This window comes from Saccoglossus kowalevskii, chromosome 19 (genome assembly GCF_978046115.1).
Source record: "Saccoglossus kowalevskii chromosome 19, keSacKowa6.1, whole genome shotgun sequence".
NCBI classification, from domain to species: domain Eukaryota; kingdom Metazoa; phylum Hemichordata; class Enteropneusta; family Harrimaniidae; genus Saccoglossus; species Saccoglossus kowalevskii.
This window is the reverse complement of record NC_140659.1, coordinates 25,716,779-25,739,555: the sequence shown is the minus strand read 5'-3', so window position 1 is coordinate 25,739,555 and position 22,777 is coordinate 25,716,779. Positions and strand designations below refer to the sequence as shown.

The 22,777-nt window shown below is 37.9% G+C and overlaps 49 non-coding genes across 49 annotated transcripts; 21 read left to right on the top strand and 28 right to left on the bottom strand.

The window, feature by feature from the left end:
• Positions 1–76: 76 nt before the first annotated feature.
• TRNAV-CAC (transfer RNA valine (anticodon CAC)) lies at positions 77–149 on the bottom strand. Its single transcript has one exon. It is a non-coding gene; the product is annotated as a tRNA-Val (tRNA).
• A 720-nt stretch (positions 150–869) lies between these two features.
• On the top strand, positions 870–942 carry TRNAV-AAC (transfer RNA valine (anticodon AAC)). The gene has a single exon. It is a non-coding gene; the product is annotated as a tRNA-Val (tRNA).
• Positions 943–1,239: 297 nt separating this feature from the next.
• TRNAV-CAC (transfer RNA valine (anticodon CAC)) lies at positions 1,240–1,312 on the bottom strand. The gene has a single exon. It is a non-coding gene; the product is annotated as a tRNA-Val (tRNA).
• Positions 1,313–2,032: 720 nt separating this feature from the next.
• TRNAV-AAC (transfer RNA valine (anticodon AAC)) lies at positions 2,033–2,105 on the top strand. Its single transcript has one exon. It is a non-coding gene; the product is annotated as a tRNA-Val (tRNA).
• Positions 2,106–2,402: 297 nt separating this feature from the next.
• TRNAV-CAC (transfer RNA valine (anticodon CAC)) lies at positions 2,403–2,475 on the bottom strand. The gene has a single exon. It is a non-coding gene; the product is annotated as a tRNA-Val (tRNA).
• Positions 2,476–3,195: 720 nt separating this feature from the next.
• TRNAV-AAC (transfer RNA valine (anticodon AAC)) lies at positions 3,196–3,268 on the top strand. The gene has a single exon. It is a non-coding gene; the product is annotated as a tRNA-Val (tRNA).
• Positions 3,269–3,565: 297 nt separating this feature from the next.
• TRNAV-CAC (transfer RNA valine (anticodon CAC)) lies at positions 3,566–3,638 on the bottom strand. The gene has a single exon. It is a non-coding gene; the product is annotated as a tRNA-Val (tRNA).
• A 145-nt stretch (positions 3,639–3,783) lies between these two features.
• On the top strand, positions 3,784–3,856 carry TRNAV-AAC (transfer RNA valine (anticodon AAC)). Its single transcript has one exon. It is a non-coding gene; the product is annotated as a tRNA-Val (tRNA).
• Positions 3,857–4,153: 297 nt separating this feature from the next.
• TRNAV-CAC (transfer RNA valine (anticodon CAC)) lies at positions 4,154–4,226 on the bottom strand. Its single transcript has one exon. It is a non-coding gene; the product is annotated as a tRNA-Val (tRNA).
• Positions 4,227–4,729: 503 nt separating this feature from the next.
• On the bottom strand, positions 4,730–4,802 carry TRNAV-CAC (transfer RNA valine (anticodon CAC)). The gene has a single exon. It is a non-coding gene; the product is annotated as a tRNA-Val (tRNA).
• A 720-nt stretch (positions 4,803–5,522) lies between these two features.
• On the top strand, positions 5,523–5,595 carry TRNAV-AAC (transfer RNA valine (anticodon AAC)). Its single transcript has one exon. It is a non-coding gene; the product is annotated as a tRNA-Val (tRNA).
• Positions 5,596–5,892: 297 nt separating this feature from the next.
• Positions 5,893–5,965, bottom strand: TRNAV-CAC (transfer RNA valine (anticodon CAC)). The gene has a single exon. It is a non-coding gene; the product is annotated as a tRNA-Val (tRNA).
• A 145-nt stretch (positions 5,966–6,110) lies between these two features.
• Positions 6,111–6,183, top strand: TRNAV-AAC (transfer RNA valine (anticodon AAC)). The gene has a single exon. It is a non-coding gene; the product is annotated as a tRNA-Val (tRNA).
• A 297-nt stretch (positions 6,184–6,480) lies between these two features.
• Positions 6,481–6,553, bottom strand: TRNAV-CAC (transfer RNA valine (anticodon CAC)). Its single transcript has one exon. It is a non-coding gene; the product is annotated as a tRNA-Val (tRNA).
• A 503-nt stretch (positions 6,554–7,056) lies between these two features.
• TRNAV-CAC (transfer RNA valine (anticodon CAC)) lies at positions 7,057–7,129 on the bottom strand. Its single transcript has one exon. It is a non-coding gene; the product is annotated as a tRNA-Val (tRNA).
• A 720-nt stretch (positions 7,130–7,849) lies between these two features.
• On the top strand, positions 7,850–7,922 carry TRNAV-AAC (transfer RNA valine (anticodon AAC)). Its single transcript has one exon. It is a non-coding gene; the product is annotated as a tRNA-Val (tRNA).
• Positions 7,923–8,219: 297 nt separating this feature from the next.
• Positions 8,220–8,292, bottom strand: TRNAV-CAC (transfer RNA valine (anticodon CAC)). The gene has a single exon. It is a non-coding gene; the product is annotated as a tRNA-Val (tRNA).
• A 720-nt stretch (positions 8,293–9,012) lies between these two features.
• On the top strand, positions 9,013–9,085 carry TRNAV-AAC (transfer RNA valine (anticodon AAC)). The gene has a single exon. It is a non-coding gene; the product is annotated as a tRNA-Val (tRNA).
• A 297-nt stretch (positions 9,086–9,382) lies between these two features.
• On the bottom strand, positions 9,383–9,455 carry TRNAV-CAC (transfer RNA valine (anticodon CAC)). Its single transcript has one exon. It is a non-coding gene; the product is annotated as a tRNA-Val (tRNA).
• Positions 9,456–9,600: 145 nt separating this feature from the next.
• On the top strand, positions 9,601–9,673 carry TRNAV-AAC (transfer RNA valine (anticodon AAC)). The gene has a single exon. It is a non-coding gene; the product is annotated as a tRNA-Val (tRNA).
• A 297-nt stretch (positions 9,674–9,970) lies between these two features.
• TRNAV-CAC (transfer RNA valine (anticodon CAC)) lies at positions 9,971–10,043 on the bottom strand. The gene has a single exon. It is a non-coding gene; the product is annotated as a tRNA-Val (tRNA).
• A 503-nt stretch (positions 10,044–10,546) lies between these two features.
• On the bottom strand, positions 10,547–10,619 carry TRNAV-CAC (transfer RNA valine (anticodon CAC)). Its single transcript has one exon. It is a non-coding gene; the product is annotated as a tRNA-Val (tRNA).
• A 720-nt stretch (positions 10,620–11,339) lies between these two features.
• On the top strand, positions 11,340–11,412 carry TRNAV-AAC (transfer RNA valine (anticodon AAC)). Its single transcript has one exon. It is a non-coding gene; the product is annotated as a tRNA-Val (tRNA).
• A 297-nt stretch (positions 11,413–11,709) lies between these two features.
• TRNAV-CAC (transfer RNA valine (anticodon CAC)) lies at positions 11,710–11,782 on the bottom strand. Its single transcript has one exon. It is a non-coding gene; the product is annotated as a tRNA-Val (tRNA).
• Positions 11,783–11,927: 145 nt separating this feature from the next.
• On the top strand, positions 11,928–12,000 carry TRNAV-AAC (transfer RNA valine (anticodon AAC)). The gene has a single exon. It is a non-coding gene; the product is annotated as a tRNA-Val (tRNA).
• Positions 12,001–12,297: 297 nt separating this feature from the next.
• TRNAV-CAC (transfer RNA valine (anticodon CAC)) lies at positions 12,298–12,370 on the bottom strand. The gene has a single exon. It is a non-coding gene; the product is annotated as a tRNA-Val (tRNA).
• Positions 12,371–12,873: 503 nt separating this feature from the next.
• TRNAV-CAC (transfer RNA valine (anticodon CAC)) lies at positions 12,874–12,946 on the bottom strand. The gene has a single exon. It is a non-coding gene; the product is annotated as a tRNA-Val (tRNA).
• Positions 12,947–13,666: 720 nt separating this feature from the next.
• On the top strand, positions 13,667–13,739 carry TRNAV-AAC (transfer RNA valine (anticodon AAC)). The gene has a single exon. It is a non-coding gene; the product is annotated as a tRNA-Val (tRNA).
• Positions 13,740–14,036: 297 nt separating this feature from the next.
• On the bottom strand, positions 14,037–14,109 carry TRNAV-CAC (transfer RNA valine (anticodon CAC)). Its single transcript has one exon. It is a non-coding gene; the product is annotated as a tRNA-Val (tRNA).
• A 145-nt stretch (positions 14,110–14,254) lies between these two features.
• On the top strand, positions 14,255–14,327 carry TRNAV-AAC (transfer RNA valine (anticodon AAC)). Its single transcript has one exon. It is a non-coding gene; the product is annotated as a tRNA-Val (tRNA).
• Positions 14,328–14,842: 515 nt separating this feature from the next.
• TRNAV-AAC (transfer RNA valine (anticodon AAC)) lies at positions 14,843–14,915 on the top strand. The gene has a single exon. It is a non-coding gene; the product is annotated as a tRNA-Val (tRNA).
• Positions 14,916–15,212: 297 nt separating this feature from the next.
• On the bottom strand, positions 15,213–15,285 carry TRNAV-CAC (transfer RNA valine (anticodon CAC)). The gene has a single exon. It is a non-coding gene; the product is annotated as a tRNA-Val (tRNA).
• A 145-nt stretch (positions 15,286–15,430) lies between these two features.
• On the top strand, positions 15,431–15,503 carry TRNAV-AAC (transfer RNA valine (anticodon AAC)). Its single transcript has one exon. It is a non-coding gene; the product is annotated as a tRNA-Val (tRNA).
• Positions 15,504–15,800: 297 nt separating this feature from the next.
• TRNAV-CAC (transfer RNA valine (anticodon CAC)) lies at positions 15,801–15,873 on the bottom strand. The gene has a single exon. It is a non-coding gene; the product is annotated as a tRNA-Val (tRNA).
• A 145-nt stretch (positions 15,874–16,018) lies between these two features.
• TRNAV-AAC (transfer RNA valine (anticodon AAC)) lies at positions 16,019–16,091 on the top strand. The gene has a single exon. It is a non-coding gene; the product is annotated as a tRNA-Val (tRNA).
• A 297-nt stretch (positions 16,092–16,388) lies between these two features.
• TRNAV-CAC (transfer RNA valine (anticodon CAC)) lies at positions 16,389–16,461 on the bottom strand. Its single transcript has one exon. It is a non-coding gene; the product is annotated as a tRNA-Val (tRNA).
• Positions 16,462–16,964: 503 nt separating this feature from the next.
• Positions 16,965–17,037, bottom strand: TRNAV-CAC (transfer RNA valine (anticodon CAC)). The gene has a single exon. It is a non-coding gene; the product is annotated as a tRNA-Val (tRNA).
• Positions 17,038–17,540: 503 nt separating this feature from the next.
• On the bottom strand, positions 17,541–17,613 carry TRNAV-CAC (transfer RNA valine (anticodon CAC)). Its single transcript has one exon. It is a non-coding gene; the product is annotated as a tRNA-Val (tRNA).
• Positions 17,614–17,758: 145 nt separating this feature from the next.
• TRNAV-AAC (transfer RNA valine (anticodon AAC)) lies at positions 17,759–17,831 on the top strand. Its single transcript has one exon. It is a non-coding gene; the product is annotated as a tRNA-Val (tRNA).
• A 297-nt stretch (positions 17,832–18,128) lies between these two features.
• On the bottom strand, positions 18,129–18,201 carry TRNAV-CAC (transfer RNA valine (anticodon CAC)). The gene has a single exon. It is a non-coding gene; the product is annotated as a tRNA-Val (tRNA).
• A 720-nt stretch (positions 18,202–18,921) lies between these two features.
• On the top strand, positions 18,922–18,994 carry TRNAV-AAC (transfer RNA valine (anticodon AAC)). Its single transcript has one exon. It is a non-coding gene; the product is annotated as a tRNA-Val (tRNA).
• Positions 18,995–19,291: 297 nt separating this feature from the next.
• On the bottom strand, positions 19,292–19,364 carry TRNAV-CAC (transfer RNA valine (anticodon CAC)). Its single transcript has one exon. It is a non-coding gene; the product is annotated as a tRNA-Val (tRNA).
• A 502-nt stretch (positions 19,365–19,866) lies between these two features.
• TRNAV-CAC (transfer RNA valine (anticodon CAC)) lies at positions 19,867–19,939 on the bottom strand. The gene has a single exon. It is a non-coding gene; the product is annotated as a tRNA-Val (tRNA).
• A 720-nt stretch (positions 19,940–20,659) lies between these two features.
• On the top strand, positions 20,660–20,732 carry TRNAV-AAC (transfer RNA valine (anticodon AAC)). Its single transcript has one exon. It is a non-coding gene; the product is annotated as a tRNA-Val (tRNA).
• A 297-nt stretch (positions 20,733–21,029) lies between these two features.
• Positions 21,030–21,102, bottom strand: TRNAV-CAC (transfer RNA valine (anticodon CAC)). Its single transcript has one exon. It is a non-coding gene; the product is annotated as a tRNA-Val (tRNA).
• Positions 21,103–21,605: 503 nt separating this feature from the next.
• On the bottom strand, positions 21,606–21,678 carry TRNAV-CAC (transfer RNA valine (anticodon CAC)). Its single transcript has one exon. It is a non-coding gene; the product is annotated as a tRNA-Val (tRNA).
• A 147-nt stretch (positions 21,679–21,825) lies between these two features.
• Positions 21,826–21,896, top strand: TRNAV-AAC (transfer RNA valine (anticodon AAC)). The gene has a single exon. It is a non-coding gene; the product is annotated as a tRNA-Val (tRNA).
• A 297-nt stretch (positions 21,897–22,193) lies between these two features.
• Positions 22,194–22,266, bottom strand: TRNAV-CAC (transfer RNA valine (anticodon CAC)). Its single transcript has one exon. It is a non-coding gene; the product is annotated as a tRNA-Val (tRNA).
• A 145-nt stretch (positions 22,267–22,411) lies between these two features.
• Positions 22,412–22,484, top strand: TRNAV-AAC (transfer RNA valine (anticodon AAC)). The gene has a single exon. It is a non-coding gene; the product is annotated as a tRNA-Val (tRNA).
• Positions 22,485–22,777: the final 293 nt, after the last annotated feature.

Here is a 22,777-nt window from a genome sequence, read left to right as displayed (position 1 = left end):
TTCATAAGGTGGTGTTAATTATAAGTAAATTGGAATTTGTTTTCTCCTGCGGCGTCAATTAAATCTAAATAATTTTTGTTTTCGCCCGGGTTCGAACCGGGGGCATTTTGCGTGTGAGGCGAACGTGATAACCACTACACTACGAAAACTCGTTACATGAAATCGCAAAAAATCAGTTAGGCTCCAAATGTTGTATTCGCAAGTTTTTGAAACTGCAAAATTGGAAGATTGTGTGATCAATTCACTATACTGTTAATTGTATTTTCGAGAAGATGTGAGAAAAGCAAGCAGCCTGTTTCCGTAGCGTAGTGGTTATCACGTTCGCCTAACACGCGAAAGGTCCCTGGCGGAAACAATATGAAGCCAGTAAATATTTTGAAACGATATCTATGCTGGATACCATCTGAAACTACGTGCATAAAAGCTAACTTCTCTTAAACTGCAGTTTTTTAGTGGCGTTAATCAAAGTTATTTGCATTTTAATCCACGTTATCAATGTTCCAAGTATAACTTAGCACTATATATGAATAGAGGTGTAATGTACACTAATTTACCTATTGTCTTCAACGACACGTTTCATAAGGTGGTGTTAATTATAAGTAAATTGGAATTTCTTTTCCAATGCGGCGTTAATTAAAACAAAATGATTTTTGTTTCCGCCCGGGTTCAAACCGGGGGCTTTTCGCGTGTGAGGTAAACGTGATAACCACTGCACTACGAAAACTCGTTACATGAAATCGCAAAAAATCAGTTAGGCTCCAAATGTTGTATTCGCAAGTTTTTGAAACTGCAAAATTGGAAGATTGTGTGATCAATTCACTATACTGTTAATTGTATTTTCGAGAAGATGTGAGAAAAGCAAGCAGCCTGTTTCCGTAGTGTAGTGGTTATCACGTTCGCCTAACACGCGAAAGGTCCCTGGTTCGAGCCCAGGCGGAAACAATATGAATCCAGTAAATATTTTGAAACGATATCTATGCTGGATACCATGTGAAACTACGTGCCCATAAAGCTAACTTCTCTTGAACTGCAGTTCTGCAGTGGCGTTAATCAAAGTTATTTGCATTTTAATCCACGTTATCAATGTTCCAAGTATAACTTAGCACTATATATGAATAGAGGTGTAATGTACACTAATTTACCTATTGTCTTCAACGACACGTTTCATAAGGTGGTGTTAATTATAAGTAAATTGGAATTTGTTTTCTCCTGCGGCGTCAATTAAAACAAAATGATATTTGTTTTCGCCCGGGTTCGAACCGGGGGCCTTTCGCGTGTGAGGCAAACGTGATAACCACTACACTACGGAAACTCGTTACATGAAATCGCAAAAAATCAGTTAGGCTTCAAATGTTGTATTCGCAAGTTTTTTAAACTGCAAAATTGGAAGATTGTGTGATCAATTCACTATACTGTTAATTGTATTTTCGAGAAGATGTGAGAAAAGCAAGCAGCCTGTTTCCGTAGCGTAGTGGTTATCACGTTCGCCTAACACGCGAAAGGTCCCTGGCGGAAACAATATGAAGCCAGTAAATATTTTGAAACGATATCTATGCTGGATACCATCTGAAACTACGTGCATAAAAGCTAACTTCTCTTAAACTGCAGTTTTTTAGTGGCGTTAATCAAAGTTATTTGCATTTTAATCCACGTTATCAATGTTCCAAGTATAACTTAGCACTATATATGAATAGAGGTGTAATGTACACTAATTTACCTATTGTCTTCAACGACACGTTTCATAAGGTGGTGTTAATTATAAGTAAATTGGAATTTCTTTTCCAATGCGGCGTTAATTAAAACAAAATGATTTTTGTTTCCGCCCGGGTTCAAACCGGGGGCTTTTCGCGTGTGAGGTAAACGTGATAACCACTGCACTACGAAAACTCGTTACATGAAATCGCAAAAAATCAGTTAGGCTCCAAATGTTGTATTCGCAAGTTTTTGAAACTGCAAAATTGGAAGATTGTGTGATCAATTCACTATACTGTTAATTGTATTTTCGAGAAGATGTGAGAAAAGCAAGCAGCCTCTTTCCGTAGTGTAGTGGTTATCACGTTCGCCTAACACGCGAAAGGTCCCTGGTTCGAGCCCAGGCGGAAACAATATGAATCCAGTAAATATTTTGAAACGATATCTATGCTGGATACCATGTGAAACTACGTGCCCATAAAGCTAACTTCTCTTGAACTGCAGTTCTGCAGTGGCGTTAATCAAAGTTATTTGCATTTTAATCCACGTTATCAATGTTCCAAGTATAACTTAGCACTATATATGAATAGAGGTGTAATGTACACTAATTTACCTATTGTCTTCAACGACACGTTTCATAAGGTGGTGTTAATTATAAGTAAATTGGAATTTGTTTTCTCCTGCGGCGTCAATTAAAACAAAATGATATTTGTTTTCGCCCGGGTTCGAACCGGGGGCCTTTCGCGTGTGAGGCAAACGTGATAACCACTACACTACGGAAACTCGTTACATGAAATCGCAAAAAATCAGTTAGGCTTCAAATGTTGTATTCGCAAGTTTTTTAAACTGCAAAATTGGAAGATTGTGTGATCAATTCACTATACTGTTAATTGTATTTTCGAGAAGATGTGAGAAAAGCAAGCAGCCTGTTTCCGTAGCGTAGTGGTTATCACGTTCGCCTAACACGCGAAAGGTCCCTGGCGGAAACAATATGAAGCCAGTAAATATTTTGAAACGATATCTATGCTGGATACCATCTGAAACTACGTGCATAAAAGCTAACTTCTCTTAAACTGCAGTTTTTTAGTGGCGTTAATCAAAGTTATTTGCATTTTAATCCACGTTATCAATGTTCCAAGTATAACTTAGCACTATATATGAATAGAGGTGTAATGTACACTAATTTACCTATTGTCTTCAACGACACGTTTCATAAGGTGGTGTTAATTATAAGTAAATTGGAATTTCTTTTCCAATGCGGCGTTAATTAAAACAAAATGATTTTTGTTTCCGCCCGGGTTCAAACCGGGGGCTTTTCGCGTGTGAGGTAAACGTGATAACCACTGCACTACGAAAACTCGTTACATGAAATCGCAAAAAATCAGTTAGGCTCCAAATGTTGTATTCGCAAGTTTTTGAAACTGCAAAATTGGAAGATTGTGTGATCAATTCACTATACTGTTAATTGTATTTTCGAGAAGATGTGAGAAAAGCAAGCAGCCTCTTTCCGTAGTGTAGTGGTTATCACGTTCGCCTAACACGCGAAAGGTCCCTGGTTCGAGCCCAGGCGGAAACAATATGAATCCAGTAAATATTTTGAAACGATATCTATGCTGGATACCATGTGAAACTACGTGCCCATAAAGCTAACTTCTCTTGAACTGCAGTTCTGCAGTGGCGTTAATCAAAGTTATTTGCATTTTAATCCACGTTATCAATGTTCCAAGTATAACTTAGCACTATATATGAATAGAGGTGTAATGTACACTAATTTACCTATTGTCTTCAACGACACGTTTCATAAGGTGGTGTTAATTATAAGTAAATTGGAATTTGTTTTCTCCTGCGGCGTCAATTAAAACAAAATGATATTTGTTTTCGCCCGGGTTCGAACCAGGGGCCTTTCGCGTGTGAGGCAAACGTGATAACCACTACACTACGAAAACTCGTTACATGAAATCCCAAAAAATCAGTTAGGCTTCAAATGTTGTATTCGCAAGTTTTTGAAACTTCAAAATTGGAAGATTGTGTGATCAATTCACTATACTGTTAATTGTATTTTCGAGAAGATGTGAGAAAAGCAAGCAGCCTGTTTCCGTAGTGTAGTGGTTATCACGTTCGCCTAACACGCGAAAGGTCCCTGGTTCGAGCCCAGGCGGAAACAATATGAATCCAGTAAATATTTTGAAACGATATCTATGCTGGATACCATGTGAAACTACGTGCCCATAAAGCTAACTTCTCTTGAACTGCAGTTCTGCAGTGGCGTTAATCAAAGCTATTTGCATTTTAATCCACGTTATCAATGTTCCAAGTATAACTTAGCACTATATATGAATAGAGGTGTAATGTACACTAATTTACCTATTGTCTTCAACGACACGTTTCATAAGGTGGTGTTAATTATAAGTAAATTGGAATTTGTTTTCTCCTGCGGCGTCAATTAAAACAAAATGATATTTGTTTTCGCCCGGGTTCGAACCGGGGGCCTTTCGCGTGTGAGGCAAACGTGATAACCACTACACTACGGAAACTCGTTACATGAAATCGCAAAAAATCAGTTAGGCTTCAAATGTTGTATTCGCAAGTTTTTTAAACTGCAAAATTGGAAGATTGTGTGATCAATTCACTATACTGTTAATTGTATTTTCGAGAAGATGTGAGAAAAGCAAGCAGCCTGTTTCCGTAGTTTAGTGGTTATCTCGTTCGGCTAACACGCGAAAGGTCCCTGGCGGAAACAATATGAAGCCAGTAAATATTTTGAAACGATATCTATGCTGGATACCATGTGAAACTACGTGCCCATAAAGCTAACTTCTCTTGAACTGCAGTTCTGCAGTGGCGTTAATCAAAGTTATTTGCATTTTAATCCACGTTATCAATGTTCCAAGTATAACTTAGCACTCTATATGAATAGAGGTGTAATGTACACTAATTTATCTAGTGTCTTCAACGACACGTTTCATAAGGTGGTGTTAATTATAAGTAAATTGGAATTTGTTTTCTCCTGCGGCGTCAATTAAATCTAAATAATTTTTGTTTTCGCCCGGGTTCGAACCGGGGGCATTTTGCGTGTGAGGCGAACGTGATAACCACTACACTACGAAAACTCGTTACATGAAATCGCAAAAAATGAGTTAGGCTCTAAATGTTGTATTCGCAAGTTTTTGAAACTGCAAAATTGGAAGATTGTGTGATCAATTCACTATACTGTTAATTGTATTTTCGAGAAGATGTGAGAAAAGTAAGCAGCCTGTTTCCGTAGCGTAGTGGTTATCACGTTCGCCTAACACGCGAAAGGTCCCTGGCGGAAACAATATGAAGCCAGTAAATATTTTGAAACGATATCTATGCTGGATACCATCTGAAACTACGTGCATAAAAGCTAACTTCTCTTAAACTGCAGTTTTTTAGTGGCGTTAATCAAAGTTATTTGCATTTTAATCCACGTTATCAATGTTCCAAGTATAACTTAGCACTATATATGAATAGAGGTGTAATGTACACTAATTTACCTATTGTCTTCAACGACACGTTTCATAAGGTGGTGTTAATTATAAGTAAATTGGAATTTCTTTTCCAATGCGGCGTTAATTAAAACAAAATGATTTTTGTTTCCGCCCGGGTTCAAACCGGGGGCTTTTCGCTTGTGAGGTAAACGTGATAACCACTGCACTACGAAAACTCGTTACATGAAATCGCAAAAAATCAGTTAGGCTCCAAATGTTGTATTCGCAAGTTTTTGAAACTGCAAAATTGGAAGATTGTGTGATCAATTCACTATACTGTTAATTGTATTTTCGAGAAGATGTGAGAAAAGCAAGCAGCCTGTTTCCGTAGTGTAGTGGTTATCACGTTCGCCTAACACGCGAAAGGTCCCTGGTTCGAGCCCAGGCGGAAACAATATGAATCCAGTAAATATTTTGAAACGATATCTATGCTGGATACCATGTGAAACTACGTGCCCATAAAGCTAACTTCTCTTGAACTGCAGTTCTGCAGTGGCGTTAATCAAAGTTATTTGCATTTTAATCCACGTTATCAATGTTCCAAGTATAACTTAGCACTATATATGAATAGAGGTGTAATGTACACTAATTTACCTATTGTCTTCAACGACACGTTTCATAAGGTGGTGTTAATTATAAGTAAATTGGAATTTGTTTTCTCCTGCGGCGTCAATTAAAACAAAATGATATTTGTTTTCGCCCGGGTTCGAACCAGGGGCCTTTCGCGTGTGAGGCAAACGTGATAACCACTACACTACGAAAACTCGTTACATGAAATCCCAAAAAATCAGTTAGGCTTCAAATGTTGTATTCGCAAGTTTTTGAAACTTCAAAATTGGAAGATTGTGTGATCAATTCACTATACTGTTAATTGTATTTTCGAGAAGATGTGAGAAAAGCAAGCAGCCTGTTTCCGTAGTGTAGTGGTTATCACGTTCGCCTAACACGCGAAAGGTCCCTGGTTCGAGCCCAGGCGGAAACAATATGAATCCAGTAAATATTTTGAAACGATATCTATGCTGGATACCATGTGAAACTACGTGCCCATAAAGCTAACTTCTCTTGAACTGCAGTTCTGCAGTGGCGTTAATCAAAGTTATTTGCATTTTAATCCACGTTATCAATGTTCCAAGTATAACTTAGCACTATATATGAATAGAGGTGTAATGTACACTAATTTACCTATTGTCTTCAACGACACGTTTCATAAGGTGGTGTTAATTATAAGTAAATTGGAATTTGTTTTCTCCTGCGGCGTCAATTAAAACAAAATGATATTTGTTTTCGCCCGGGTTCGAACCGGGGGCCTTTCGCGTGTGAGGCAAACGTGATAACCACTACACTACGGAAACTCGTTACATGAAATCGCAAAAAATCAGTTAGGCTTCAAATGTTGTATTCGCAAGTTTTTTAAACTGCAAAATTGGAAGATTGTGTGATCAATTCACTATACTGTTAATTGTATTTTCGAGAAGATGTGAGAAAAGCAAGCAGCCTGTTTCCGTAGTGTAGTGGTTATCTCGTTCGGCTAACACGCGAAAGGTCCCTGGCGGAAACAATATGAAGCCAGTAAATATTTTGAAACGATATCTATGCTGGATACCATGTGAGACTACGTGCCCATAAAGCTAACTTCTCTTGAACTGCAGTTCTGCAGTGGCGTTAATCAAAGTTATTTGCATTTTAATCCACGTTATCAATGTTCCAAGTATAACTTAGCACTCTATATGAATAGAGGTGTAATGTACACTAATTTATCTAGTGTCTTCAACGACACGTTTCATAAGGTGGTGTTAATTATAAGTAAATTGGAATTTGTTTTCTCCTGCGGCGTCAATTAAATCTAAATAATTTTTGTTTTCGCCCGGGTTCGAACCGGGGGCATTTTGCGTGTGAGGCGAACGTGATAACCACTACACTACGAAAACTCGTTACATGAAATCGCAAAAAATGAGTTAGGCTCCAAATGTTGTATTCGCAAGTTTTTGAAACTGCAAAATTGGAAGATTGTGTGATCAATTCACTATACTGTTAATTGTATTTTCGAGAAGATGTGAGAAAAGTAAGCAGCCTGTTTCCGTAGCGTAGTGGTTATCACGTTCGCCTAACACGCGAAAGGTCCCTGGCGGAAACAATATGAAGCCAGTAAATATTTTGAAACGATATCTATGCTGGATACCATCTGAAACTACGTGCATAAAAGCTAACTTCTCTTAAACTGCAGTTTTTTAGTGGCGTTAATCAAAGTTATTTGCATTTTAATCCACGTTATCAATGTTCCAAGTATAACTTAGCACTATATATGAATAGAGGTGTAATGTACACTAATTTACCTATTGTCTTCAACGACACGTTTCATAAGGTGGTGTTAATTATAAGTAAATTGGAATTTCTTTTCCAATGCGGCGTTAATTAAAACAAAATGATTTTTGTTTCCGCCCGGGTTCAAACCGGGGGCTTTTCGCGTGTGAGGTAAACGTGATAACCACTGCACTACGAAAACTCGTTACATGAAATCGCAAAAAATCAGTTAGGCTCCAAATGTTGTATTCGCAAGTTTTTGAAACTGCAAAATTGGAAGATTGTGTGATCAATTCACTATACTGTTAATTGTATTTTCGAGAAGATGTGAGAAAAGCAAGCAGCCTGTTTCCGTAGTGTAGTGGTTATCACGTTCGCCTAACACGCGAAAGGTCCCTGGTTCGAGCCCAGGCGGAAACAATATGAATCCAGTAAATATTTTGAAACGATATCTATGCTGGATACCATGTGAAACTACGTGCCCATAAAGCTAACTTCTCTTGAACTGCAGTTCTGCAGTGGCGTTAATCAAAGTTATTTGCATTTTAATCCACGTTATCAATGTTCCAAGTATAACTTAGCACTATATATGAATAGAGGTGTAATGTACACTAATTTACCTATTGTCTTCAACGACACGTTTCATAAGGTGGTGTTAATTATAAGTAAATTGGAATTTGTTTTCTCCTGCGGCGTCAATTAAAACAAAATGATATTTGTTTTCGCCCGGGTTCGAACCGGGGGCCTTTCGCGTGTGAGGCAAACGTGATAACCACTACACTACGGAAACTCGTTACATGAAATCGCAAAAAATCAGTTAGGCTTCAAATGTTGTATTCGCAAGTTTTTTAAACTGCAAAATTGGAAGATTGTGTGATCAATTCACTATACTGTTAATTGTATTTTCGAGAAGATGTGAGAAAAGCAAGCAGCCTGTTTCCGTAGCGTAGTGGTTATCACGTTCGCCTAACACGCGAAAGGTCCCTGGCGGAAACAATATGAAGCCAGTAAATATTTTGAAACGATATCTATGCTGGATACCATCTGAAACTACGTGCATAAAAGCTAACTTCTCTTAAACTGCAGTTTTTTAGTGGCGTTAATCAAAGTTATTTGCATTTTAATCCACGTTATCAATGTTCCAAGTATAACTTAGCACTATATATGAATAGAGGTGTAATGTACACTAATTTACCTATTGTCTTCAACGACACGTTTCATAAGGTGGTGTTAATTATAAGTAAATTGGAATTTCTTTTCCAATGCGGCGTTAATTAAAACAAAATGATTTTTGTTTCCGCCCGGGTTCAAACCGGGGGCTTTTCGCGTGTGAGGTAAACGTGATAACCACTGCACTACGAAAACTCGTTACATGAAATCGCAAAAAATCAGTTAGGCTCCAAATGTTGTATTCGCAAGTTTTTGAAACTGCAAAATTGGAAGATTGTGTGATCAATTCACTATACTGTTAATTGTATTTTCGAGAAGATGTGAGAAAAGCAAGCAGCCTCTTTCCGTAGTGTAGTGGTTATCACGTTCGCCTAACACGCGAAAGGTCCCTGGTTCGAGCCCAGGCGGAAACAATATGAATCCAGTAAATATTTTGAAACGATATCTATGCTGGATACCATGTGAAACTACGTGCCCATAAAGCTAACTTCTCTTGAACTGCAGTTCTGCAGTGGCGTTAATCAAAGTTATTTGCATTTTAATCCACGTTATCAATGTTCCAAGTATAACTTAGCACTATATATGAATAGAGGTGTAATGTACACTAATTTACCTATTGTCTTCAACGACACGTTTCATAAGGTGGTGTTAATTATAAGTAAATTGGAATTTGTTTTCTCCTGCGGCGTCAATTAAAACAAAATGATATTTGTTTTCGCCCGGGTTCGAACCAGGGGCCTTTCGCGTGTGAGGCAAACGTGATAACCACTACACTACGAAAACTCGTTACATGAAATCCCAAAAAATCAGTTAGGCTTCAAATGTTGTATTCGCAAGTTTTTGAAACTTCAAAATTGGAAGATTGTGTGATCAATTCACTATACTGTTAATTGTATTTTCGAGAAGATGTGAGAAAAGCAAGCAGCCTGTTTCCGTAGTGTAGTGGTTATCACGTTCGCCTAACACGCGAAAGGTCCCTGGTTCGAGCCCAGGCGGAAACAATATGAATCCAGTAAATATTTTGAAACGATATCTATGCTGGATACCATGTGAAACTACGTGCCCATAAAGCTAACTTCTCTTGAACTGCAGTTCTGCAGTGGCGTTAATCAAAGCTATTTGCATTTTAATCCACGTTATCAATGTTCCAAGTATAACTTAGCACTATATATGAATAGAGGTGTAATGTACACTAATTTACCTATTGTCTTCAACGACACGTTTCATAAGGTGGTGTTAATTATAAGTAAATTGGAATTTGTTTTCTCCTGCGGCGTCAATTAAAACAAAATGATATTTGTTTTCGCCCGGGTTCGAACCGGGGGCCTTTCGCGTGTGAGGCAAACGTGATAACCACTACACTACGGAAACTCGTTACATGAAATCGCAAAAAATCAGTTAGGCTTCAAATGTTGTATTCGCAAGTTTTTTAAACTGCAAAATTGGAAGATTGTGTGATCAATTCACTATACTGTTAATTGTATTTTCGAGAAGATGTGAGAAAAGCAAGCAGCCTGTTTCCGTAGTTTAGTGGTTATCTCGTTCGGCTAACACGCGAAAGGTCCCTGGCGGAAACAATATGAAGCCAGTAAATATTTTGAAACGATATCTATGCTGGATACCATGTGAAACTACGTGCCCATAAAGCTAACTTCTCTTGAACTGCAGTTCTGCAGTGGCGTTAATCAAAGTTATTTGCATTTTAATCCACGTTATCAATGTTCCAAGTATAACTTAGCACTCTATATGAATAGAGGTGTAATGTACACTAATTTATCTAGTGTCTTCAACGACACGTTTCATAAGGTGGTGTTAATTATAAGTAAATTGGAATTTGTTTTCTCCTGCGGCGTCAATTAAATCTAAATAATTTTTGTTTTCGCCCGGGTTCGAACCGGGGGCATTTTGCGTGTGAGGCGAACGTGATAACCACTACACTACGAAAACTCGTTACATGAAATCGCAAAAAATGAGTTAGGCTCTAAATGTTGTATTCGCAAGTTTTTGAAACTGCAAAATTGGAAGATTGTGTGATCAATTCACTATACTGTTAATTGTATTTTCGAGAAGATGTGAGAAAAGTAAGCAGCCTGTTTCCGTAGCGTAGTGGTTATCACGTTCGCCTAACACGCGAAAGGTCCCTGGCGGAAACAATATGAAGCCAGTAAATATTTTGAAACGATATCTATGCTGGATACCATCTGAAACTACGTGCATAAAAGCTAACTTCTCTTAAACTGCAGTTTTTTAGTGGCGTTAATCAAAGTTATTTGCATTTTAATCCACGTTATCAATGTTCCAAGTATAACTTAGCACTATATATGAATAGAGGTGTAATGTACACTAATTTACCTATTGTCTTCAACGACACGTTTCATAAGGTGGTGTTAATTATAAGTAAATTGGAATTTCTTTTCCAATGCGGCGTTAATTAAAACAAAATGATTTTTGTTTCCGCCCGGGTTCAAACCGGGGGCTTTTCGCTTGTGAGGTAAACGTGATAACCACTGCACTACGAAAACTCGTTACATGAAATCGCAAAAAATCAGTTAGGCTCCAAATGTTGTATTCGCAAGTTTTTGAAACTGCAAAATTGGAAGATTGTGTGATCAATTCACTATACTGTTAATTGTATTTTCGAGAAGATGTGAGAAAAGCAAGCAGCCTGTTTCCGTAGTGTAGTGGTTATCACGTTCGCCTAACACGCGAAAGGTCCCTGGTTCGAGCCCAGGCGGAAACAATATGAATCCAGTAAATATTTTGAAACGATATCTATGCTGGATACCATGTGAAACTACGTGCCCATAAAGCTAACTTCTCTTGAACTGCAGTTCTGCAGTGGCGTTAATCAAAGTTATTTGCATTTTAATCCACGTTATCAATGTTCCAAGTATAACTTAGCACTATATATGAATAGAGGTGTAATGTACACTAATTTACCTATTGTCTTCAACGACACGTTTCATAAGGTGGTGTTAATTATAAGTAAATTGGAATTTGTTTTCTCCTGCGGCGTCAATTAAAACAAAATGATATTTGTTTTCGCCCGGGTTCGAACCAGGGGCCTTTCGCGTGTGAGGCAAACGTGATAACCACTACACTACGAAAACTCGTTACATGAAATCCCAAAAAATCAGTTAGGCTTCAAATGTTGTATTCGCAAGTTTTTGAAACTTCAAAATTGGAAGATTGTGTGATCAATTCACTATACTGTTAATTGTATTTTCGAGAAGATGTGAGAAAAGCAAGCAGCCTGTTTCCGTAGTGTAGTGGTTATCACGTTCGCCTAACACGCGAAAGGTCCCTGGTTCGAGCCCAGGCGGAAACAATATGAATCCAGTAAATATTTTGAAACGATATCTATGCTGGATACCATGTGAAACTACGTGCCCATAAAGCTAACTTCTCTTGAACTGCAGTTCTGCAGTGGCGTTAATCAAAGTTATTTGCATTTTAATCCACGTTATCAATGTTCCAAGTATAACTTAGCACTATATATGAATAGAGGTGTAATGTACACTAATTTACCTATTGTCTTCAACGACACGTTTCATAAGGTGGTGTTAATTATAAGTAAATTGGAATTTGTTTTCTCCTGCGGCGTCAATTAAAACAAAATGATATTTGTTTTCGCCCGGGTTCGAACCGGGGGCCTTTCGCGTGTGAGGCAAACGTGATAACCACTACACTACGGAAACTCGTTACATGAAATCGCAAAAAATCAGTTAGGCTTCAAATGTTGTATTCGCAAGTTTTTTAAACTGCAAAATTGGAAGATTGTGTGATCAATTCACTATACTGTTAATTGTATTTTCGAGAAGATGTGAGAAAAGCAAGCAGCCTGTTTCCGTAGTGTAGTGGTTATCTCGTTCGGCTAACACGCGAAAGGTCCCTGGCGGAAACAATATGAAGCCAGTAAATATTTTGAAACGATATCTATGCTGGATACCATGTGAGACTACGTGCCCATAAAGCTAACTTCTCTTGAACTGCAGTTCTGCAGTGGCGTTAATCAAAGTTATTTGCATTTTAATCCACGTTATCAATGTTCCAAGTATAACTTAGCACTCTATATGAATAGAGGTGTAATGTACACTAATTTATCTAGTGTCTTCAACGACACGTTTCATAAGGTGGTGTTAATTATAAGTAAATTGGAATTTGTTTTCTCCTGCGGCGTCAATTAAATCTAAATAATTTTTGTTTTCGCCCGGGTTCGAACCGGGGGCATTTTGCGTGTGAGGCGAACGTGATAACCACTACACTACGAAAACTCGTTACATGAAATCGCAAAAAATGAGTTAGGCTCCAAATGTTGTATTCGCAAGTTTTTGAAACTGCAAAATTGGAAGATTGTGTGATCAATTCACTATACTGTTAATTGTATTTTCGAGAAGATGTGAGAAAAGTAAGCAGCCTGTTTCCGTAGCGTAGTGGTTATCACGTTCGCCTAACACGCGAAAGGTCCCTGGCGGAAACAATATGAAGCCAGTAAATATTTTGAAACGATATCTATGCTGGATACCATCTGAAACTACGTGCATAAAAGCTAACTTCTCTTAAACTGCAGTTTTTTAGTGGCGTTAATCAAAGTTATTTGCATTTTAATCCACGTTATCAATGTTCCAAGTATAACTTAGCACTATATATGAATAGAGGTGTAATGTACACTAATTTACCTATTGTCTTCAACGACACGTTTCATAAGGTGGTGTTAATTATAAGTAAATTGGAATTTCTTTTCCAATGCGGCGTTAATTAAAACAAAATGATTTTTGTTTCCGCCCGGGTTCAAACCGGGGGCTTTTCGCTTGTGAGGTAAACGTGATAACCACTGCACTACGAAAACTCGTTACATGAAATCGCAAAAAATCAGTTAGGCTCCAAATGTTGTATTCGCAAGTTTTTGAAACTGCAAAATTGGAAGATTGTGTGATCAATTCACTATACTGTTAATTGTATTTTCGAGAAGATGTGAGAAAAGCAAGCAGCCTGTTTCCGTAGTGTAGTGGTTATCACGTTCGCCTAACACGCGAAAGGTCCCTGGTTCGAGCCCAGGCGGAAACAATATGAATCCAGTAAATATTTTGAAACGATATCTATGCTGGATACCATGTGAAACTACGTGCCCATAAAGCTAACTTCTCTTGAACTGCAGTTCTGCAGTGGCGTTAATCAAAGTTATTTGCATTTTAATCCACGTTATCAATGTTCCAAGTATAACTTAGCACTATATATGAATAGAGGTGTAATGTACACTAATTTACCTATTGTCTTCAACGACACGTTTCATAAGGTGGTGTTAATTATAAGTAAATTGGAATTTGTTTTCTCCTGCGGCGTCAATTAAAACAAAATGATATTTGTTTTCGCCCGGGTTCGAACCAGGGGCCTTTCGCGTGTGAGGCAAACGTGATAACCACTACACTACGAAAACTCGTTACATGAAATCCCAAAAAATCAGTTAGGCTTCAAATGTTGTATTCGCAAGTTTTTGAAACTTCAAAATTGGAAGATTGTGTGATCAATTCACTATACTGTTAATTGTATTTTCGAGAAGATGTGAGAAAAGCAAGCAGCCTGTTTCCGTAGTGTAGTGGTTATCACGTTCGCCTAACACGCGAAAGGTCCCTGGTTCGAGCCCAGGCGGAAACAATATGAATCCAGTAAATATTTTGAAACGATATCTATGCTGGATACCATGTGAAACTACGTGCCCATAAAGCTAACTTCTCTTGAACTGCAGTTCTGCAGTGGCGTTAATCAAAGTTATTTGCATTTTAATCCACGTTATCAATGTTCCAAGTATAACTTAGCACTATATATGAATAGAGGTGTAATGTACACTAATTTACCTATTGTCTTCAACGACACGTTTCATAAGGTGGTGTTAATTATAAGTAAATTGGAATTTCTTTTCCAATGCGGCGTTAATTAAAACAAAATGATTTTTGTTTCCGCCCGGGTTCAAACCGGGGGCTTTTCGCTTGTGAGGTAAACGTGATAACCACTGCACTACGAAAACTCGTTACATGAAATCGCAAAAAATCAGTTAGGCTCCAAATGTTGTATTCGCAAGTTTTTGAAACTGCAAAATTGGAAGATTGTGTGATCAATTCACTATACTGTTAATTGTATTTTCGAGAAGATGTGAGAAAAGCATGCAGCCTGTTTCCGTAGTGTAGTGGTTATCACGTTCGCCTAACACGCGAAAGGTCCCTGGTTCGAGCCCAGGCGGAAACAATATGAATCCAGTAAATATTTTGAAACGATATCTATGCTGGATACCATGTGAAACTACGTGCCCATAAAGCTAACTTCTCTTGAACTGCAGTTCTGCAGTGGCGTTAATCAAAGTTATTTGCATTTTAATCCACGTTATCAATGTTCCAAGTATAACTTAGCACTATATATGAATAGAGGTGTAATGTACACTAATTTACCTATTGTCTTCAACGACACGTTTCATAAGGTGGTGTTAATTATAAGTAAATTGGAATTTGTTTTCTCCTGCGGCGTCAATTAAAACAAAATGATATTTGTTTTCGCCCGGGTTCGAACCAGGAGCCTTTCGCGTGTGAGGCAAACGTGATAACCACTACACTACGAAAACTCGTTACATGAAATCCCAAAAAATCAGTTAGGCTTCAAATGTTGTATTCGCAAGTTTTTGAAACTTCAAAATTGGAAGATTGTGTGATCAATTCACTATACTGTTAATTGTATTTTCGAGAAGATGTGAGAAAAGCAAGCAGCCTGTTTCCGTAGTGTAGTGGTTATCACGTTCGCCTAACACGCGAAAGGTCCCTGGTTCGAGCCCAGGCGGAAACAATATGAATCCAGTAAATATTTTGAAACGATATCTATGCTGGATACCATGTGAAACTACGTGCCCATAAAGCTAACTTCTCTTGAACTGCAGTTCTGCAGTGGCGTTAATCAAAGTTATTTGCATTTTAATCCACGTTATCAATGTTCCAAGTATAACTTGGCACTATATATGAATAGAGGTGTAATGTACACTAATTTACCTATTGTCTTCAACGACACGTTTCATAAGGTGGTGTTAATTATAAGTAAATTGGAATTTGTTTTCTCCTGCGGCGTCAATTAAAACAAAATGATATTTGTTTTCGCCCGGGTTCGAACCGGGGGCCTTTCGCGTGTGAGGCAAACGTGATAACCACTACACTACGGAAACTCGTTACATGAAATCGCAAAAAAACAGTTAGGCTTCAAATGTTGTATTCGCAAGTTTTTTAAACTGCAAAATTGGAAGATTGTGTGATCAATTCACTATACTGTTAATTGTATTTTCGAGAAGATGTGAGAAAAGCAAGCAGCCTGTTTCCGTAGTGTAGTGGTTATCACGTTCGCCTAACACGCGAAAGGTCCCTGGTTCGAGCCCAGGCGGAAACAATATGAAGCCAGTAAATATTTTGAAACGATATCTATGCTGGATACCATGTGAAACTACGTGCCCATAAAGCTAACTTCTCTTGAACTGCAGTTCTGCAGTGGCGTTAATCAAAGTTATTTGCATTTTAATCCACGTTATCAATGTTCCAAGTATAACTTAGCACTATATATGAATAGAGGTGTAATGTACACTAATTTACCTATTGTTTTCAACGATACGTTTCATAAGGTGGTGTTAATTATAAGTAAACCGGAATTTGTTTTCTCCTGCGGCGTCAATTAAAACTAAATGATATTTGTTTTCGCCCGGGTTCGAACCGGGGGCCTTTCGCGTGTGAGGCGAACGTGATAACCACTACACTACGAAAACTCGTTACATGAAATCCCAAAAAATCAGTTAGGCTTCAAATGTTGTATTCGCATGTTTTTGAAACTGCAAAATTGGAAGATTGTGTGATCAATTCACTATACTGTTAATTGTATTTTCGAGAAGATGTGAGAAAAGCAAGCAGCCTGTTTCCGTAGTGTAGTGGTTATCACGTTCGGCTAACACGCGAAAGGTCCCTGGCGGAAACAATATGAAGCCAGTAAATATTTTGAAACGATATCTATGCTGGATACCATGTGAAACTACGTGCCCATAAAGCTAACTTCTCTTGAACTGCAGTTCTGCAGTGGCGTTAATCAATGTTATTTGCATTTTAATCCACGTTATCAATGTTCCAAGTATAACTTAGCACTATATATGAATAGAGGTGTAATGTACACTAATTTACCTATTGTTTTCAACGACACGTTTCATAAGGTGGTGTTAATTATAAGTAAACCGGAATTTGTTTTCTCCTGCGACGTCAATTAAAACTAAATGATATTTGTTTTCGCCCGGGTTCGAACCGGGGGCCTTTCGCGTGTGAGGCGAACGTGATAACCACTACACTACGAAAACTCGTTACATGAAATCCCAAAAAATCAGTTAGGCTTCAAATGTTGTATTCGCAAGTTTTTGAAACTGCAAAATTGGAAGATTGTGTGATCAATTCACTATACTGTTAATTGTATTTTCGAGAAGATGTGAGAAAAGCAAGCAGCCTGTTTCCGTAGTGTAGTGGTTATCACGTTCGGCTAACACGCGAAAGGTCCCTGGCGGAAACAATATGAAGCCAGTAAATATTTTGAAACGATATCTATGCTGGATACCATGTGAAACTACGTGCCCATAAAGCTAACTTCTCTTGAACTGCAGTTCTGCAGTGGCGTTAATCAAAGTTATTTGCATTTTAATCCACGTTATCAATGTTCCAAGTATAACTTAGCACTCTATATGAATAGAGGTGTAATGTACACTAATTTATCTAGTGTCTTCAACGACACGTTTCATAAGGTGGTGTTAATTATAAGTAAATTGGAATTTGTTTTCTCCTGCGGCGTCAATTAAAACTAAATAATTTTTGTTTTCGCCCGGGTTCGAACCGGGGGCATTTTGCGTGTGAGGCGAACGTAATAACCACTACACTACGAAAACTCGTTACATAAAATCGAAAAAAATCAGTTAGGCTCCAAATGTTGTATTCGCAAGTTTTTGAAACTGCAAAATTGGAAGATTGTGTGATCAATTCACTATACTGTTAATTGTATTTTCGAGAAGATGTGAGAAAAGCAAGCAGCCTGTTTTCGTAGTGTAGTGGTTATCACGTTCGCCTAACACGCGAAAGGTCCCTGGTTCGAGCCCAGGCGGAAACAATATGAATCCAGTAAATATTTTGAAACGATATCTATGCTGGATACCATGTGAAACTACGTGCCCATAAAGCTAACTTCTCTTGAACTGCAGTTCTGCAGTGGCGTTAATCAAAGTTATTTGCATTTTAATCCACGTTATCAATGTTCCAAGTATAACTTAGCACTCTATATGAATAGAGGTGTAATGTACACTAATTTATCTAGTGTCTTCAACGACACGTTTCATAAGGTGGTGTTAATTATAAGTAAATTGGAATTTGTTTTCTCCTGCGGCGTCAATTAAAACTAAATAATTTTTGTTTTCGCCCGGGTTCGAACCGGGGGCATTTTGCGTGTGAGGCGAACGTAATAACCACTACACTACGAAAACTCGTTACATAAAATCGAAAAAAATCAGTTAGGCTCCAAATGTTGTATTCGCAAGTTTTTGAAACTGCAAAATTGGAAGATTGTGTGATCAATTCACTATACTGTTAATTGTATTTTCGAGAAGATGTGAGAAAAGCAAGCAGCCTGTTTCCGTAGTGTAGTGGTTATCACGTTCGCCTAACACGCGAAAGGTCCCTGTTGGAAACAATATGAAGCCAGTAAATATTTTGAAACGATATCTATGCTGGATACCATCTGAAACTACGTGCATAAAAGCTAACTTCTCTTCAACTGCAGTTTTTTAGTGGCGTTAATCAAAGTTATTTGCATTTTAATCCACGTTATCAATGTTCCAAGTATAACTTAGCACTATATATGAATAGAGATGTAATGTGCACTAATTTACCTATTGTCTTCAACGACACGTTTCATAAGGTGGTGTTAATTATAAGTAAATTGGAATTTCTTTTCCAATGCGGCGTTAATTAAAACAAAATGATTTTTGTTTCCGCCCGGGTTCAAACCGGGGGCTTTTCGCGTGTGAGGTAAACGTGATAACCACTGCACTACGAAAACTCGTTACATGAAATCGCAAAAAATCAGTTAGGCTCCAAATGTTGTATTCGCAAGTTTTTGAAACTGCAAAATTGGAAGATTGTGTGATCAATTCACTATACTGTTAATTGTATTTTCGAGAAGATGTGAGAAAAGGAAGCAGCCTGTTTCCGTAGTGTAGTGGTTATCACGTTCGCCTAACACGCGAAAGGTCCCTGGTTCGAGCCCAGGCGGAAACAATATGAATCCAGTAAATATTTTGAAACGATATCTATGCTGGATAACAAGTGAAACTACGTGCCCATAAAGCTAACTTCTCTTGAACTGCAGTTCTGCAGTGGCGTTAATCAAAGTTATTTGCATTTTAATCCACGTTATCAATGTTCCAAGTATAACTTAGCACTATGTATGAATAGAGGTGTAATGTACACTAATTTACCTATTGTCTTCAACGACACGTTTCATAAGGTGGTGTTAATTATAAGTAAATTGGAATTTGTTTTCTCCTGCGGCGTCAATTAAAACAAAATGATATTTGTTTTCGCCCGGGTTCGAACCGGGAGCCTTTCGCGTGTGAGGCAAACGTGATAACCACTACACTACGAAAACTCGTTACATGAAATCCCAAAAAATCAGTTAGGCTTCAAATGTTGTATTCGCAAGTTATGAAACTGCAAAATTGGAAGATTGTGTGATCAATTCACTATACTGTTAATTGTATTTTCGAGAAGATGTGAGAAAAGCAAGCAGCCTGTTTCCGTAGTGTAGTGGTTATCACGTTCGGCTAACACGCGAAAGGTCCCTGGCGGAAACAATATGAAGCCAGTAAATATTTTGAAACGATATCTATGCTGGATACCATGTGAAACTACGTGCCCATAAAGCTAACTTCTCTTGAACTGCAGTTCTGCAGTGGCGTTAATCAAAGTTATTTGCATTTTAATCCACGTTATCAATGTTCCAAGTATAACTTAGCACTATGTATGAATAGAGGTGTAATGTACACTAATTTACCTATTGTCTTCAACGACACGTTTCATAAGGTGGTGTTAATTATAAGTAAATTGGAATTTGTTTTCTCCTGCGGCGTTAATTAAAACTAAATGATTTTTGTTTTCGCCCGGGTTCGAACCGGGGGCCTTTCGCGTGTGAGGCGAACGTGATAACCACTACACTACGAAAACTCGTTACATAAAATCGAAAAAAATCAGTTAGGCTCCAAATGTTGTATTCGCAAGTTTTTGAAACTGCAAAATTGGAAGATTGTGTGATCAATTCACTATACTGTTAATTGTATTTTCGAGAAGATGTGAGAAAAGCAAGCAGCCTGTTTCCGTAGTGTAGTGGTTATCACGTTCGCCTAACACGCGAAAGGTCCCTGTTGGAAACAATATGAAGCCAGTAAATATTTTGAAACGATATCTATGCTGGATACCATCTGAAACTACGTGCATAAAAGCTAACTTCTCTTCAACTGCAGTTTTTTAGTGGCGTTAATCAAAGTTATTTGCATTTTAATCCACGTTATCAATGTTCCAAGTATAACTTAGCACTATATATGAATAGAGATGTAATGTACACTAATTTACCTATTGTCTTCAACGACACGTTTCATAAGGTGGTGTTAATTATAAGTAAATTGGAATTTCTTTTCCAATGCGGCGTTAATTAAAACAAAATGATTTTTGTTTCCGCCCGGGTTCAAACCGGGGGCTTTTCGCGTGTGAGGTAAACGTGATAACCACTGCACTACGAAAACTCGTTACATGAAATCGCAAAAAATCAGTTAGGCTCCAAATGTTGTATTCGCAAGTTTTTGAAACTGCAAAATTGGAAGATTGTGTGATCAATTCACTATACTGTTAATTGTATTTTCGAGAAGATGTGAGAAACGGAAGCAGCCTGTTTCCGTAGTGTAGTGGTTATCACGTTCGCCTAACACGCGAAAGGTCCCTGGTTCGAGCCCAGGCGGAAACAATATGAATGCAGTAAATATTTTGAAACGATATCTATGCTGGATAACAAGTGAAACTACGTGCCCATAAAGCTAACTTCTCTTGAACTGCAGTTCTGCAGTGGCGTTAATCAAAGTTATTTGCATTTTAATCCACGTTATCAATGTTCCAAGTATAACTTAGCACTATATATGAATAGAGGTGTAATGTACACTAATTTACCTATTGTCTTCAACGACACGTTTCATAAGGTGGTGTTAATTATAAGTAAATTGGAATTTGTTTTCTCCTGCGGCGTCAATTAAAACAAAATGATATTTGTTTTCGCCCGGGTTCGAACCGGGAGCCTTTCGCGTGTGAGGCAAACGTGATAACCACTACACTACGAAAACTCGTTACATGAAATCCCAAAAAATCAGTTAGGCTTCAAATGTTGTATTCGCAAGTTTTTGAAACTGCAAAATTGGAAGATTGTGTGATCAATTCACTATACTGTTAATTGTATTTTCGAGAAGATGTGAGAAAAGCAAGCAGCCTGTTTCCGTAGTGTAGTGGTTATCACGTTCGGCTAACACGCGAAAGGTCCCTGGCGGAAACAATATGAAGCCAGTAAATATTTTGAAACGATATCTATGCTGGATACCATGTGAAACTACGTGCCCATAAAGCTAACTTCTCTTGAACTGCAGTTCTGCAGTGGCGTTAATCAAAGTTATTTGCATTTTAATCCACGTTATCAATGTTCCAAGTATAACTTAGCACTATGTATGAATAGAGGTGTAATGTACACTAATTTACCTATTGTCTTCAACGACACGTTTCATAAGGTGGTGTTAATTATAAGTAAATTGGAATTTGTTTTCTCCTGCGGCGTTAATTAAAACTAAATGATTTTTGTTTTCGCCCGGGTTCGAACCGGGGGCCTTTCGCGTGTGAGGCGAACGTGATAACCACTACACTACGAAAACTCGTTACATGAAATCGCAAAAAACCAGTTAGGCTTCAAATGTTGTATTCGCAAGTTTTTGAAACTGCAAAATTGGAAGATTGTGTGATCAATTCACTATACTGTTAATTGTATTTTCGAGAAGATGTGAAAAAAGCAAGCAACCTCTGTCCGTGGTTTAGTGGTTATCACGTTCGCCTAACACGCGAAAGGTCCCTGGTTCGAGCCCAGGCGGAAACAATATGAAGCCAGTAAATATTTTGAAACGATATCTATGCTGGATACCATGTGAAACTACGTGCCCATAAAGCTAACTTCTCTTGAACTGCAGTTCTGCAGTGGCGTTAATCAAAGTTATTTGCATTTTAATCCACGTTATCAATGTTCCAAGTATAACTTAGCACTATATAAGAATAGAGGAGTAATGTACACTAATTTACCTATTGTCTTCAACGACACGTTTCATAAGGTGGTGTTAATTATAAGTAAATTGGAATTTCTTTTCCAATGCGCCGTTAATTAAAACAAAATGATTTTTGTTTTCGCCCGGGTTCGAACCGGGGGCTTTTCGCGTGTGAGGTAAACGTGATAACCACTACACTACGAAAACTCGTTACATGAAATCGCAAAAAATCAGTTAGACTCCAAATGTTGTATTCGCAAGTTTTTGAAACTGCAAAATTGGAAGATTGTGTGATCAATTCACTATACTGTTAATTGTATTTTCGAGAAGATGTGAGAAAAGCAAGCAGCCTGTTTCCGTAGTGTAGTGGTTATCACGTTCGCCTAACACGCGAAAGGTCCCTGGTTCGAGCCCAGGCGGAAACAATATGAAGCCAGTAAATATTTTGAAACGATATCTATGCTGGATACCATGTGAAACTACGTGCCCATAAAGCTAACTTCTCTTGAACTGCAGTTCTGCAGTGGCGTTAATCAAAGTTATTTGCATTTTAATCCATGTTATCAATGTTCCAAGTATAACTTAGCACTATATATGAATAGAGGTGTAATGTGCACTAATTTACCTATTGTCTTCAACGACACGTTTCATAAGGTGGTGTTAATTATAAGTAAATTGGAATTTCTTTTCCAATGCGGCGTTAATTAAAACTAAATGA